Source organism: Mustela putorius, unplaced genomic scaffold (assembly GCF_011764305.1).
Source record: "Mustela putorius furo isolate JIRA1106 unplaced genomic scaffold, ASM1176430v1.1 tig00003846_pilon_pilon_pilon, whole genome shotgun sequence".
NCBI lineage: Eukaryota > Metazoa > Chordata > Mammalia > Carnivora > Mustelidae > Mustela > Mustela putorius.
In genome coordinates, this window is record NW_025421999.1 from 14,939,194 (window position 1) to 14,955,000 (window position 15,807).

Here is a 15,807-nt window from a genome sequence, read left to right on the forward strand (position 1 = left end):
TCATTCATTCTTAATACTAAGCCAGATAGAACTTCACCTCAATGTGTATCCCCTGAAACTAAAGGGAATTTTGCACTTTGTTTAGAATCTGGTCTCTGTGCAAATTCCGCTTTGCACTTGGACAGATGGAAAAACAGTGAGACTTATTAGTGATGTTATATTACAAAAATATATTTTATAAAGAAGCTCTCAGTATTAAAATAATTAATGTTGCAGACAATGTCTCATTTAAATTTATAATTAGTAAATACCCAGTAAGCAAAAGATTGTGTATTTTTCTTTTAATTTTACTCTGATGATATTATTCCATAAAAATCTCAATAGTAGAAATATGGAGTTGGATTTGTTTATATCCAATTAAATTTAAAGAATGATAAAAATTATTCAACTAAGTAGTAAAAATGCAAAATCTTGTGTTCAATTTCTCAATTTGTCAATTGTTTCCAAAAAGCCTATGGTCCAATGTGGCATGAACAATAATTGCAGAGGATTTTAATAAGGTTTATTTTGAAAGAGCAGTCAATGAAAATAAAATTTATTATTTTTATGAAAGTTGCTACCATTAGCTTACTATCATGGATGGTAATGATCTGCTGGTAAAAGGACACAACTGCATTTTACTAGCAATTTTTACCTTTCTATTCAACTTTTATATGTATTCATATTGTGATGACAATTTAAGATTTTATAAAAATGGTATGTAACATTGACTTTGTTGTGGAATGCTTGGACATTTTATATCATTATGATCTCTATGTTTATATTGCAGAGCTACATGACGAAGATGCAATCAGTCTTAAAAAGAGTCAAGTGTATTCCATGACTTTGAGGATATATTTGCTGAATTCTATCATGGGAATAAATTTAAACTTGCTTAATCATTTTGGTCAGTTCTAACCTTCACTATTTTCAGAGATGCCTGGTATTTTAAAATAAAACTTCACAAAGATAAACATTTAAATATCAGGTCTTATTTTTAGAACTGAATTTTAGTTACCATATGTATAAATAATGGCATTCTTGAATTTATTTGGGAAATGAGTATGGTTTCCAGGAAAAATGATGCGGAGCATGCACCCATGCATCTGCTCTCTCTCCCTCCTTCTCTCTCATATAGCTATACAAGTTTAGAAAGGAATTTGGAAAATATCACACACAACAGAGAACAAAGAAACAACTATAATCTAACCACACAGTAAAATCACCTTTAAAAAAATTTTTTTATGGTTTTCTCCAGTTTTTGTTTATATGCATGCATCATCTTGGTTGATTTCAAATTTGCACCAGTAGAAAAATAATGTTTCAATACATTTTTGAGTAGAATACTTATTTTTTTTAGTGTTTCTCTGAAATAAAAACTTCAGAAGTTAGATTGTTAGGTTTCAATTCATGAATATTTCCTCATTTAAAGCATTTCATTCATGTATATAATTGTAAACCAGTTTATTTTGCCTTAAATAATATAACTACATACATGGAAGCTATTACAATCCACAGCCTAATTGTCAAAAAGAACAAATAATAAGGTCCTCCACAATTTGACATTTTTTTTAAATAGTAAAGGAGTAAATATGGTAAATAAATTTTGTCATCTTGGCAGGAGACCTGAATGGGCACACTGGATGAAGAAAATCAAGAAGACAAGCAAATAATGTGGATGTTTAAAACAGACTCAGGGTCAATGATTTCTTCTTCTCTATGGCAAATTAACAATTTCTAAAAATAGCTCCAACAAATTCTCATTGTTCATTAAGTGTTTGACCTACCATTTAGATTTTTTAAGCACTTCCAACATTGAATCCAAAGAAGCAAATGTTTAGGGTCCAATTTTTTTCCTTCACCACCACTGGATACTCAGGCTAAAGACTCTGTAGATATCCAAATCCAGAGTGATGCTAAGTCTTTCAAGAAAAAAGAAAAAAAAAAAACCTAACAAAACTAATACCAAACAAAACTAATACCCTAGAGGCATTTATTAATATCAACCTGGCAAGATTAATGAATCCTATAACACAATCAGTCCACTAGTGTTTAAACATTACTTGATATAAAATAGGTCCACTGAGCTAGATTTATGAAGAAAATTGATGATAGAAGAATTCCTAATAAGATCTGGATAGTATGCTGAAGCCAAAAGAAGCAGGGCCGTCAGAAAAAATGAGACTTGCTAAAATAAAACTTCAAGCAATACATCATTCCTGGAGGGCACTGGGTAGCACTGGCATTGGGGACATGTAGGTGGCTCCAGGAATAAGAGACCTGTTAGATGTCTGGAGCCTTTTGGGTAAAGCACAAGCAAAGAAAAATGGGGGAGGGTCTTTTCTCACAATCCACAGAACTTTGAAGAATGTCAGTGATAATTAGTACTACTATTAGTCCTATTCTAGCTCATCTATATTTGGGTTAAAGTGAAAAGTTACGAACAATCTAGGGAGAGTGGAAAAGAACTATTATTTGTTGATTACTAGGCACAGCAAGGTACTCTAAATTATGTGATTTAGTGTCGTTTTAATTCTTGCGATATACCTACATTTCATAAATGGGGAAATGTTGGCTTTCATAAACGGGGAATAGTTCACAAGAGCATGAAACTAATGTGAGAGAATAGTCCAATTAGCCCCAAAGCCCAAGATTTTAGCCCTAAAACCTTACTCTGGACTATGTTTGTACAATAATACTACATGAAAGAGAACTAAAACATGGTTTAATATTATATACTGCTATTACACATAGTTCAATATCTGCTTTCATCTGCTTTCTGTTGGTGCTTCTATACAATTCCTACATGAGTGTTTAATCAAACATCATGCTTTCACCCTCACTGAGCCTTCCACTGTTGTGATCTATCATATGAAAGACATTTGATGAAAAAAGAGAAGAAATCACGTAACTGAATTCTCGCCTGACTAGGGATACATTCACATAACATGAAATTTACAAGAAATTATATTAAAATCCAGGCAAGTTATTCTATAGGAAGTGATGTATTAAATCTGATTGTTTGACTAACTTTTAACTTTTACAAAATGTCTATGTCTCTAAGAGTAAATGCATTGTTCAGCATACGGGGATGCATTTTGAGGATGTTACCACTGCAAATCAGAATCACCAGAGATCTCTTCATGCCACTTACTGAAAAGTAGACTAGTAACTATGTAGGAGGGTTGGATGATTTCTAGCTACAGCTGTAACGTAGGTCTCATTTTCAGACAACTGGATGCAACTGCATAAATGTCCATCATTTAGGTCCTATTGATCCAATATTTTAGGGAGTATTTTTTTTCTTTAAAAGTAGGCTGAAATACACTTTTAAAATACAATGAAAGGTCTAGCATCTAACAATGATTTGACATTTAAAAATGGTACCTTAGAAATGAAATGAAATAATTCAATCAACTCCTTACTCAACCTGACACTAAAGCTCAAAATCTAAATCAAAGTCAGAGCTTCCTGACAATACTGTTCAAGAAAACCATCACTGACTGGAAGGTTGACTGAAACTTAAGGAGAATCTATTTTAATAGGGATAATCAGTTCAAGAAAAGAACAAGAGTAGCAAATCTATTTTGTCCTGTGAATCTACATTGCTCTACTTGCCTCAGGAAAAATAAAGGTGCAGATGTCTAGTTTTTGTGACAAAATTAATGTATCAAATAAATCAAATATGCTGAAAATTTGGTCACTGCTATTATGCTTTGCAAAGCTGCTTTTCAGGAAATCCTCAAATTCAGATAGCCTGTATTCCAAAACTGTATTTGGAAACTGGTCGCAGGAATTGAGACAATGTTGACCCTTTCTTCCCTCATCCCTTCTTTCCTTCCCTCCCTTCCTTTTTTTTTCCCCTAAAAACAGTGTAATATGTTATATGTAATATACATATGTAATATGTATATATGAAGTGGTCAGGGGAGGGGACACATTTTTTTTTCTCCAGAGAGATACTTCTGGTAACTTTTTTACATTTACCTACTAGACATTGTTTCATTCCCAATATTTAACAGAGGAAGGAGGGGCAAGGAGGGAAGAAGGAACTTATTGAAAGCTGAAGAATCTTTCTCAAGTATTTCATAAAAAGTTGGATTTCCGTATTTTTGTGTGATTATGTATAAATTATTATAAATATAGATTATAATCTCATCAAGGGCAAAGCTCATGTCTGCATTTATTTATTGAAGACATTCAAGTGTTTATACCACGGCACCTTGCATATACTAAACACTCAATGAATATTTCTTATATGAATAAATGAACTATGTATAAGACAGGAAATAAGAGAAAATGAATTCGGTTCCCCCATCATATGCTTCTGAGGACCCTACGTAATCTTGGAATCTCCTACAGAAGGGAGCTTACGCACCAGCAGAATGATTCCAACTTCACTATCATGTACCATGTTGAGTCAGGATGCAGAAAAGAGATGCAATAACAAATATACATGCATCTTCATCTGGTAGATTACCAGGTGAGCATCAGTGTTCCCAATCCAAAAGTACAAATAAGGGTGTGTGTGTGTGTGTGTGTGTGTACACATATGCATCACTAAATCAAAGATTCCCAGAGGAGAATATCACTTAATTGCATGATTTTCAAACTTTTTACTCATAGTGATTTTTGAAATACAGTTAATGAGTTGTGACTAGAATTTTTAAAAATAAGATAGTCTACACTAGAATATAATTGAAATTAATACAATGAAAAAGGAAAGTGAACAGAATCGAATACATAAGCAAAACTTTTTAAATTTCATTCTCTCATATATAAAACATTCTGACAATACCAGCAGATAGCAAGATATATGTATATAGCTTTATTCTATTTTGTCTCATGTTGTGTGTATTTCTAGTGACTCTGGAACTATAGGAATACATCCTGCAGCAGAATTTTATACCACTAAGTAGGTCCAACTGTTGGAAAGTTGTATTTTTGAGACAACATGTGAATTGGTTAGGGTCAGCAGACCTAGACTCAAAATCTGTTCCCCCCATTTCTTACTGATGTATTCCTTCAAAAGATATTCAATCAGTTTAAGCCCATGTTTTTTCATCTCTAAAATTAGGGTAAAATTTTTCTACATGTTAATTGAAAATAATTAAAAGAAAATGTAAAGCATGTAGCATAAGCTGGCACAGGATTTGTACAAAACAAGTGTTAGTTATCATTATTCTAGTTCAGAAAATATATCATGCAGCATATTACACTAGTATTTATAGTTTGGGGAGTTTTCATTCAATGTCAGACTTTTATACAAAGTCAGAATATCTTATAGATTCTTGCAACTACCCAACTTTATAGATATTAAAACTACCTTACAGGTGACTTAAAATTTTAAATACTACTTAGACCCTTTCAGCTTTTTTTCTCAAAAATTTGTTTTTGAATATGAACATGAAAAAGGAATTTATTTTATTTATCAGGAAGCTGTGCCTGAGCGAAGAATTACAAGGATTTCAAAGAAATTGGCAATAAGTAAATATAGCAGTATTTTAAAATCAATTGACTATAAGATTATATTCAATTAAATTAATTCCCCTTGCTGTAAAAGAAAACCTTGCAATGACTTAGTAAGGTGTATATAAAGTCAACTTCTGATTGTAGAGAAAATAGTGAAAAGAGAACATGATAATATTATCCAGCTATGTAGAATATTTGAGGTCCTTTCCTACTTAAATTTTCTGACAAGTCATAGAGAAAATAAAATTAATTGTGTACTAACAGTGAAGCCACCAGTAATTGCCTATATGGAGCTACTAGAATTTTAGATGTTATGCTGACATAAATAATTAGAGCTATGCTCACTCTAAAGAAGAAGGCTTGATTCAAGCAGAGATTCACAGCTAAGTTGAAGGAAACATTCTATCCTCACCTCAAGGATGAGGAAAGGGGGTACAGTATCCAGTGAGAGATTCAAAGCTGAATCTGTATTTGTAAAATAGTTATTAAATTATTTCCTTAAGGCATATGATAATTGTGGGAAATATTTTTGTCTCTGGCTGAGTTACAATGATTAGACTCTTAAAACTTTACTAATCATAAATATATAGCAAAACAAGTTTCAGAATGCTACATTGTTGAGGAAACAATTCAGTTGCACACAGTATCTCTGTCATACCTATGACAAAACTGGCTGCCAAAATAAAAAGCCATTGATATGCATTAAACTGTGTCTCCACCACCCCCTAACTCCTGGTACCTCATAATATGACCTTACTTGCAGACAGCCTTTACAGAGATAATCAAGTTAAAATGAGGTCATCAGGGTGAACCCAAATCTAATATAATTCATGTTTTTATAAAAGGGGAAATTTTGCACACACCAAGAGACATACACATAAGGAGAATGCCATGGGAAGACTGCAATGCAGCTGCCACAAGCCAAATGACCACCAAAAGCTGGGAAAGAGGCCTAGAATAGACTCTTCCATTGAACTTCCAGAGGGACCGTGGCCTAGCTGACACTCTGTTTTGGACTTCCTGCCTCCAGAACTGTAGGACAATAAATTTCTTTTGTTCTAGGGATCTCAGGTTTGTGCTGTTTTGTTACAGCAATCCTAGCAAACTAACACAGCCATAATTCCACTGTTTCCTGAATTAGGATATACTACAGCCAAGAAAGTGGTTATTCCTTAAAGTCCCTGAATTCTGATGAAATGTTAACCTCTCAAATGCTGGTATCCCAAACCAAACCTTAAAATTGAAGTTAATATCACTTTACTCAGGTTGGAAGGTCTGAATGTAAATTGAAAACACAAGGTGTCCTGAGTTTTCTAGATAATCTGTTAGTAGGCATTGAATCAACTAGGTAGCTGAATGACTGACTGCAGATTTTAGTTTCCAATAGGATGTCATGGTGACCAAGTTCTAAACTATAATTCCTAAATTTTTAGAAATAGAAGAGTTTTGTATGCAAAAAAAAAAAAAAAAAATCCAAACTTTTGCCACAGCAAATGATTTAGAACTGATTTTTAAGTAACTTACTTTCCTTCCTTTTAAACAGTGTTTTTATTTGTCTTATTTAATCAGTGCATGACTTACTCCATGTCTGGGGTTGTAAAGTTTATGTAATAAGATACTTTGTGGAATAGAAGTTAGGCTTGCTCTCTGTTGCTCAGCCCATGTTAAGTCATCTGGAGTGTGTTGAGCTAAGACAAATGTATTAAAATTTATATCAGTACAAATCTACAGTTATTATTTCTTTAGGTAACAAAAGAGCAATGAGAGTTATTTTTTATGGTTTAAATGCCAAATTATTTAATCTTTTAATGTTATTTGCAAAATGTGTGGCCTTGGATGGAAACTTTCACTAACTTTGTTAATAAAGGGGATTTTTAACCACTTCTACTCATATATACCAAACTATACACAAAATAAGATGATGAATTAGGAAGGAAATGCTGTTAAGAGAATTACTATAAGCATGAGGAAACTATTAGACTGGAGTTTTCAGTAGTCTAAAATTCTGAGATTTGATTTTTAAATGATGAAACATCCAATAAGCCCAATGACTCTGCATAAACATGTACCATGGAATAAATTATTCCAAATGAAAGCATGGATATTATTTGTTCAGCTGTTTTAGTGGTTGGAACGTTAGGAACAAAAGCTATTATTGTTCAACGTATTTTTTCACAGGAAATAGACAGTGGCAAACATACAGTAGTTCAACACATGAGATCAGAGACATGGTTTTTATAGTAAACTAAGAACAGATGTTGGAACTATTCAAGACCTTTACAGAATTATTAGTTATGTTTGCCTTTGAAAGCAAAGAAAGTTTATAAAGACTCACATATCTGATTATATTAAGAAACAGACAGGTTTTCAAATCCAAAGCTTTAATTCATTCAAGCTAAAAGTTTCTGCTGCATAAATTTTGAATGTGCTACTCAACACTATTGCAAATAATTACAATAGGTTCCATGTTACCCTACTGTTTTCAGAAGTGCACTTACTTTTGAAAGATATAAAAACTACTGATTTCTCACATACAACCTAAGTAGCCCCATCCACTAAAAATCACAAAAAAGTAGGATTTATAATGCAGGCAAAGATTATTATTTAATAGCAATCACTAAAATCAATTGATTCATATACATTTTTAAAAAAAGAAAGAAAGAAATTATCTAGGTAACTTGAAAGCATATTTTCTGAGGTTGAACCATAGCCAACATGTGGCCTTTTTTCCATACATGAAACACCTGTATTAAATCATTTACCACATCAGTCCTTCTACATTCTTGAGCTCTAAGCTTCAAGCTTTCCTTGTTTCTCTACTGTTGCAGGATCTTCATCCCCTCTCACTCAGTTTATATTCCATGGTATAGCATGGTAATTACCCCTTAAGAGATATTCTCAGTTTCTGTGTTCCTCCCTACTCTCTAGCACAACTTGGGCAAGCCATACCTGGCTTAGCACCTGCTTAAGTCCAATTTAGTTCCTACTCTGAACCTATATCTTTACCTCCAATTATGACTGAAGAAAATGCCCAACTGTGCTGATGAGCCTTATTTTAAATTCATGACCTCTAACTTCAGATGGACCCTTAGTGTTACTTAACAATCACTTTCTTAGTCAGTTCATTCTTCCGGGTACCACTTCACATCTTTTCCATTCCAATAAAATTTCCAGAGACCTCTCCCACCCCCACATAGACATTCTTACATTTTTAGTTAATGGCTTTACTTGGAATTCCCTGAGAAATGGAACTGATCATTAGAGACTTTAGGAAAGCTCCACCACCTGGTCCCCCAACCTACCTGTGTCTTTACCTACATGTGCTACCTTTCTTTCTTGTCATAAAGGATCTTGTTTTTACTCCTACTTAAGGCTAATGTCTCAATTCCTGTATACTATCCTTTCTAGGTCATACTGAACTGGCATTTTTTTCTCTCTCAGTATACATGACTTGGATCATTCCTGTCTTCATATATACAAACTAAAATATATCCAGTTATAAATATAGATGAATTTTAAAAACCTCCCTCTTCACAGCACACACCACTCATATTCTATTCCAGCTACTTCTTCAATTCTTTGCTCCCATTTACAGCAAAACTCAAAACTCAAAATTAATCTATCTTGTGATATGGAAAATATATCTTGATAAAGTCGCTTAAAAATCTGTTTGCATTTTTTTCACTTAAACACAATGAATATGGATGTGCAGGTACATACACCCCGTATCTCCAAACAGGTTCAGTCAAAAGAAGACATCACCGAGACACATTTTAATCAAAATGTTGAAAATTAAAGAAAAATAAACAATTTGAAATCAGCATGGATCAAGGACCTCAATGTACGAAAGGAATCCATCAAAATCCTTGAGAACACGGGCAGCAACCTCTTCGACCTCTGCCGCAGCAACATCTTCCTAGGAACAACGCAAAAGGCAAGGGAAGCAAGGGAAAAAATGAACTACTGGGATTTCATCAAGATCAAAAGCTTTTGCACAGCAAAGGAAACAGTTAACAAAATCAAAAGACAACTGACAGAATGGGAGAAGATATTTGCAAACGACATATCAGATAAAGGACTAGTGTCCAGAATCTATAAAGAACTTAGCAAACTCAACACCCAAAGAACAAATAATCCAATCAAGAAATGGGCAGAAGACATGAACAGACATTTCTGCAAAGAAGACATCCAGATGGCCAACAGACACATGAAAAAGTGCTCCATATCACTCGGCATCAGGGAAATACAAATCAAAACCACAATGAGATATCACCTCACACCAGTCAGAATGGCTAAAATCAACAAGTCAGGAAATGACAGATGCTGGCGAGGATGCGGAGAAAGGGGAACCCTCCTACACTGTTGGTGGGAATGCAAGCTGGTGCAGCCACTCTGGAAAACAGCATGGAGGTTCCTCAAAATGTCGAAAATAGAACTGCCCTATGACCCAGCAATTGCACTATTGGGTATTTACCCTAAAGATACAAATGTAGTGATCCAAAGGGACACATGCACCCGAATGTTTATAGCAGCAATGTCCACAATAGCCAAACTATGGAAAGAACCTAGATGTCCATCAACAGATGAATGGATCAAGAAGATGTGGTATATATACACAATGGAATACTATGCAGCCATCAAAAGAAATGAAATCTTGCCATTTGCGACAACATGGATGGAACTAGAGCGTATCATGCTTAGCGAAATAAGTCAAGCAGAGAAAGACAACTATCATATGATATCCCTGATATGAGGAAGTGGTGATGCAACATGGAGGCTTAAGTGGGTAGAAGAATAAATGAAACAAGATGGGATTGGGAGGAAGACAAACCATAAGTGACTCTTAATCTCACAAAACAAACTGAGGGTTGCCGGGGGGAGGGGGTTTGGGAGAAGGGGGTGGGATTATGGACATTGGGGAGGGTATGTGATTTGGTGAGTGCTGTGAAGTGTGTAAACCTGGTGATTCACAGACCTGTACCCCTGGGGATAAAAATATATGTTTATAAAAATTAAAAATTAAAAAAAAAAAATAAATAAAATAAAATCTAAAAAAAAAAAAAAAAAAAAAAAAAAAAAGAAATCAGCATGAGAAAAGCAACTCATCACATACAAGGAAATACACAAAGACTATGAGTGGCATTCTCAGCAAAAGCCTTGCAGGCCAGGAGAGAGTAGCATGACACACTGAAACTGCTAGGGAAAAGAAAGAAAAAAGGAAAAAGAAAATGCCAACAAAAAATATTTTAACTAACCGTTAAAGTAACTCCTAAGGAACTAACTAATACTTTAACTAAAAATGCCTTATAGATATGAAGGAGAGATCACGACTTTTCCAAACGAAAGCTGAAGAAATTCATCTCTACTAGGCTTGCCTTACGACAGATAGTAAAAGGACTTCCCCAAGCTAAAATGACAAAATGGCAATTAGTAACATGAAAACATATGAAAGTATAAAACTGATAAAAACAAATATCTAGTCAAATTTAGAATAATAATGTAAAGGTATTATGTAAATAATTTAATTCTAGTATAAATCTTTAAAACAAAAGAATCAAAAATAACTATAGTTCTAATAATTTGTTAATGGGTACACAATATTAAAAAATGTGAATTGTGACATCAGAAACATAAAATGTGGGGAGGGTAATAAAAGTGTAAAATTTTGGTATGCAATTGAAGTTAAGTTGTTATTAGCTTAAAATAAATTTGTATAACTACAAAACATCTTATGCAAGCTTCATGGTAGCCACAAAGCAAAAATCTATAACAAATACACAAAATACAAAAAGAAAAGAAACAAAATATATCACTACAGAAAATTATCAAATCCCAAAGGAAGACAGCAAGAGAATTGGACAGAGACTATAAAACAACCTGATCATAATTAAGAAAATGGGATCCTAACCTACCAATAATTACTTTAATTGTAAATGAATAAATTATCCAGTCAAGACATATAACGACTGAGTAGATATGAAGACAAGACCCAACTATATGCTACATACTATTCTGCAGCTATATGGTGCATACATTTCAGTTTTAAAGCCATACATAAACAGTAACTGAAGGAAAGGAAACAGATATTCCATGCAAATGGAAAACAAAGGAGAGCTGAGGCATCTGTATTTGTATCAGACAAAATAGACTTTCACTCAAACTATAAGAGACAAAAAAAAGTCATTACATAAGGTTAAAAGAATCAATTCATCAAGAAAGTATAACAATCATAACTATATATGCACCCAACACTGGAGCACCTAAATATACTAAGCAAATACAATCAGATTTGAGGGGAGAAGCAGACAACTATACAATAGTAGTAGGGAACTTCAATATCCCACTTTCAACAATGAATATATCATCCAGACAGAAAATCAACCAGGAAATGTTGTACTTGAATTGTACTGTAGACTAAATGGTTCTAGCAGACATAAACAGAACATTGCAGCAGAATATACATTCTTTTTAAGCAGATATGGACCATTCTATTGGATGGATTTTATATTAGGCTGTAAAACAAGCCCTAACAAATTTAAGATTGAAATCATACCAACTATATTTTTTCTGACCACAATGGTATGAAACTAGAAATAGGTAATAGCCAGAAAACTGGAAAATTAACAGTAAGTGGAAATTAAACAACACATTACTGAACAACATACACATTCATGATAAAATCAAAAGGGAAATAAAAAAATATCTTGAGATAAATGAAATTGGAAATACAGCATAACCAAACTCATAGGATGAAGCAACAGTAGTGCTAAGAAGGAAGTTTATAGTGATAAATGCCTACATTAAAAAAGAAAGAGATCTCAAGTAAATAATTTAACTTTAAACCTCAAGGAACTAAAAAAAAAAAAAAGAACAAACAAAGCCCAGAATTAGAAAAATGTAGGAAATAACAACTATTGGAGGAGAAAAGAGACAGGGATTAGAACAAATAGAGAAGATCAGTGAAACTAAGTTGATTTTTGAAAGACAAAATTAACAAACCTCCAGGTAGACTATCCAAGAAAAAAAATAGACTCAAATAAATAGCATTATAAATATAAAAGGAAATACAAATATGAAGGATCATAAAAGAGTAGTATGGACAATTATACTCCAATGAATTGGATAACCCAGGAGAAATGGGTAAATTCCTAGAAATATACAACCTACCAGACTGAATCATAAAAAAAAAAAAAAAATAGTAAATCTGAACACATCAGTAACAAGTAAGGAGACTGAATTAGCAATTAAACATCTAAGAAAAGCCCAGGGGCAGATGGCACTAGTAAAGTCATTTCTATATACTAACAACAAACTATCTAAAAAAGAAAAGAGAACAATACCAATCACAATAGTATCAAAATTAATAAAATATTTAGAGATAAATTTAACCAAAGGAGTAAAAGATCTGAATACTGAAACTAAAACACCAAAAAAAGAAATTGAAGAAGACACAAATTAATGGAAGGACATTCCATATTCATGAATTAGAAGAGTTAATACTGTTAAAATGTTCATACTAACCAAAGCAATCTATAAGATTAATGTGATCCCTATTAAAAAAATGTCAATGGAATTTTCACAGAAATAGAAAAAACAAAAACAAAATTAGATTTTGTGTGGAACCACAAAAGTCTCCAAATAGTCAAATTCATCTTAAAAAAGGGGAACAAAGTGAGGCATCAGAGTTCCTCATTCAAACTATATTACAAACCTATAGAGTTCAAACAGTATGTCTCTCACATAAATGGACACACAGACCAATGGAACAGAATAGAGAGCTCAGAAATAAACCTACACATATATGATCAACTAATCTTCAACAAAAGTTACAAGAATACAACAGGGAAAATATTATTGAAATACCTTCAATAAATGGTATTTGGAAAACTAAATATACACATGCAAAATAATGAAAATGGACTCTTACACCATACACAAATATTACTGAAAAGGGATTAAAGGCTCAAGTCTAAGACCTAAAACCATGAACTATGGTTTTGAGAATGAAAACATAAGGAAAGAACTCTTTGACATTAATCCTTACAATTATTTCTTTAATATGACATCAAAAACACAGAGAAAATGATCAAAAATAAACAAACAGGACTAAATAAAACTAAAATATTTCTGAAGAATAAGGAAAACAATCAGCAAATGAAAAGGCAATCTACACAATAGAGGGAAATATTTGTGAGCTATATGTGCAGTTAGCATCACCAGGGAAATGTAAATTAAAACCATAAAAAGATATCAGTTCACATCTGCAAGAATGACTATTATTGAAAGTACAAAAGATAACAAGTGGTGAGGATGTGGAGGAATGGAAACCCTGGTACACTGAATTTAATTTGGTATAGTCATTATGGAAATAGTATGGAAGTTACTCAAAAAATTAAAAATAGAACCACCTAAAAAAAATAAATGTAGATCCATCATATGGTTGAGAAATTCACTTTCTGGGCATATATCTAAAGGAAATAAAAGTATTATCTTTAAGAGATATCTGTATTCCCATGTTTAATGAAGCCTTATTCACAATAGACAAGATACATAAATGAAAGTATCCATTTACAGATGAATGTTTAAGAAAATTTTATACACACACACACACACACACACACACACACTCACTCACTATTATTCAGCCCCAAAGAAGAAGGAAAGTCTGACATTTGTGACAACATGGATGAACCACTTGGAGGTTGTTATGCTAATGAAATAAGACAAGCACAGAAAGACAAATAGTGTATGATCTCATATGTTCAGCCTAAAAAGTTAAATTCATAGAAACAGAAAATAGAATAGTATTTGCCAGTGCCAGGAGTTGAGTGGGAAAAATCAGGAGATGTTGGGTCAATAGGTATAAATTTTCAGCTATAGGATGAATATGTTCTGGAGACCTAACATTTAGCACAGTGACTGTAGTAAGTAATTATGTGTTGTAAAATGGAAATTTGCTAAGAGAGAAGATCTTAAGCTTTTTTTTTTTCCACACATAGACAAAAACTGGTAACTAATGAGGTGATGAATATGTTAATTAGATTGATTTTGATGATCATTTCATAATGTAAATTTTATGAAAACATCTCATTGTATACCTTAGGTATATAATATTTTTGTCAATAATACCTCAATAAAGTTGGAAAACAAAGATATTAAAGTAAGACCACAGATGTAATAAGACAAAACAAAACAAAAGCTATACTGAGTTCCATCTTTCCACTAGAACTTCTCTTATCAAAGTCACTATGAACTCTACACAGCTAAATTCAATGGCTAGGTTTCAATAATTTTCTTTTTTTTTTTTTAAGATTTTATCTATTCATTTGACAGACAGAGATCACAAGTAGGCAGAGAGGCAGGCAGAGAGGTTGTGGGGGAGGGGAAGCAGGCTTCCCGCAGAGCAGGGGGCCCAACACGGGGCTTGATCCCAGAACCCCGGGACCACGACCCGAGCCGAAGGCAGAGGCCCCAACCCACTGAGCCACCCAGGCACCCCTCAATAATTTTCTACTTTATCAATACATCATATATATTACTTTAAAGTACCTTAAAATTTCATGAAAAGTACACATTCTCTTGATTCTCCTTCTACCTGGTAAGTCACTTCTTCAGTCTTGCAGGTTCTTTCCAATCTTCCTTATCTGTAAATGGTATGGTTGTGGTGCTCTCAGTTCTTGGCCTCTTTCCTATGTTTTTTTACAATTACTATGTGATCTCATTGGGTTTGGTGGTTTTAAGTACCACTCACCTAACTGATGACTCAGAAAATTCCCTATCTACAGCTCAGATGTTGATCCACATATCTAATTTCCTATTAGACATCTATACTTGGATGTTCAATAGGTATCTTAAATTTAACATGTCTAAAACCAAATGCTCAATCTTCCCTTCCAAACCTGATGCTACTAGAGTCTCCCCCTTCTCAGTAAGTCACATTTCCTTTTATCCTTTTTCTCAGGCCTAAAAGTTATCTCTGAATTCTCCCTTCCTCGTGCATCAATTCATCAGTGAATCTCACTAGGTCCACCATCAAAGCATAACCAAATCTGTGTACTTCTCATATTATACCATTCCTCCATAGCACTGCATTCTCCACAAAGCATCCAGATTAATTCTTGAAGTAAGGGTCAAGTAAAAATATTCATCTGATCAAATTGCTCTTGTGCCTTGCATGTCACTCTGAGTAAAATCCAGTCTTTTAATGACCTACTGATTTGATGGCCTACAGACTCACATGATTTGACCACAGACTTGATTCAGACTTAATCCATGATCAATTCCTCCTGTGTTACAGGCCTCCGTGCAATTCTTTAAACATGTCAAATTTGACTACCCTTGAGGATTGGATTGCCT